Source organism: Salarias fasciatus, chromosome 13 (genome assembly GCF_902148845.1).
Source record: "Salarias fasciatus chromosome 13, fSalaFa1.1, whole genome shotgun sequence".
Taxonomy (NCBI): domain Eukaryota; kingdom Metazoa; phylum Chordata; class Actinopteri; order Blenniiformes; family Blenniidae; genus Salarias; species Salarias fasciatus.
The window spans coordinates 621526-623643 of NC_043757.1; positions in this window are offsets into that span (position 1 = coordinate 621526).

Sequence of the window (2118 nt, forward strand, 5' to 3'; positions counted from 1 at the left end):
CTCTTACTGCCCCCCCTTACTGCCCCCCCTTACTGCCCCCCTTACTGCCCCCCCTTACTGCCCCCCCTTACTGCCCCCCTTACTGCCCCCCCTTACTGCCCCCCTTACTGCCCCCCCTTACTGCCCCCCCTACTGCCCCCCCTTACTGCCCCCCCGTACTGCCCCCCTTACTGCCCCCCCTTACTGCCCCCCCGTACTGCCCCCTCTTACTGCCCCCCCTTACTGCCCCCTCTTACTGCCCAACCTTACTGCCCCTCTTACTGCCCCCCCTTACTGCCCCCCCTTACTGCCCCCCCGTACTGCCCCCCTTACTGCCCCCCCTTACTGCCCCCCCGTACTGCCCCCCTTACTGCCCCCTCTTACTGCCCCCCTTACTGCCCCCCCTTACTGCCCCCCTTACTGCCCCCCCGTACTGCCCCCTCTTACTGCCCCCCTTACTGCCCCCCCGTACTGCCCCCTCTTACTGCCCCCCTTACTGCCCCCCCTTACTGCCCCCTCTTACTGCCCCCCTTACTGCCCCCCCTTACTGCCCCCCCGTACTGCCCCCTCTTACTGCCCCCCCTTACTGCCCCCTCTTACTGCCCCCCTTACTGCCCCCCCTTACTGCCCCCCTTACTGCCCCCCCGTACTGCCCCCTCTTACTGCCCCCCTTACTGCCCCCCCGTACTGCCCCCTCTTACTGCCCCCCTTACTGCCCCCCCTTACTGCCCCCCCGTACTGCCCCCTCTTACTGCCCCCCTTACTGCCCCCCCTTACTGCCCCCCCGTACTGCCCCCTCTTACTGCCCCCCCTTACTGCCCCCCCTTACTGCCCCCTCTTACTGCCCCCCTTACTGCCCCCCCTTACTGCCCCCCCGTACTGCCCCCTCTTACTGCCCCCCCTTACTGCCCCCTCTTACTGCCCCCCTTACTGCCCCCCCTTACTGCCCCCCTTACTGCCCCCCCGTACTGCCCCCTCTTACTGCCCCCCTTACTGCCCCCCTTACTGCCCCTCTTACTGCCCCCCTTACTGCCCCCTCTTACTGCCCCCCTTACTGCCCCCCCTTACTGCCCCCCTTACTGCCCCCCCTTACTGCCCCCCCGTACTGCCCCCCTTACTGCCCCCCCATACTGCCCCCCTTACTGCCCCCTCTTACTGCCCCCCCTTACTGCCCCCTCTTACTGCCCCTCTTACTGCCCCCCCTTACTGCCCCCTCTTACTGCCCCCCCTTTCTGCCAGGCCTTTGTGCCCCGCCTGATGCTGACCGCTAATGCTAATGAGCTAACAGCTGACTGACGCTGATGGCTAATGCTAACGAGCTAACAATTACCTGATGTTATATGACTAAAGCTAATGAGCTAACAGCTGACTGACACTGACGGCTAAAGCTAATGAGCTAACAGTTACCTGATGCTGACGGCTAAAGCTAATGAGCTAACAGTTACCTGATGCTGACGGCTAAAGCTAATGAGCTAACAGTTACCTGATGCTGACGGCTAAAGCTAATGAGCTAACAGCTGACTGACGCTGACAGCTAAAGCTAATGAGCTAACAGCTGACTGACGCTGATGGCTAATGCTAACGAGCTAACAATTACCTGATGTTATATGACTAAAGCTAATGAGCTAACAGCTGACTGACACTGACGGCTAAAGCTAATGAGCTAACAGTTACCTGATGCTGACGGCTAAAGCTAATGAGCTAACAGTTACCTGATGCTGACGGCTAAAGCTAATGAGCTAACAGTTACCTGATGCTGACGGCTAAAGCTAATGAGCTAACAGCTGACTGACGCTGACAGCTAAAGCTAATGAGCTAACAGCTGACTGACGCTGACGGCTAAAGCTAATGAGCTAACAGCTGACTGACACTGACGGCTAAAGCTAATGAGCTAACAGCTGACTGACGCTGACGGCTAAAGCTAATGAGCTAACAGTTACCTGATGCTGACGGCTAAAGCTAATGAGCTAACAGCTGACTGACACTGACGGCTAAAGCTAATGAGCTAACAGTTACCTGATGCTGATGGCTAAAGCTAATGAGCTAACAGCTGACTGATGCTGACGCCTAAAGCTAATAAGCTAATAGCTGACTGATGCTGACGGCTAAAGCTAATGAGCTAACAGCTGACTGACACTG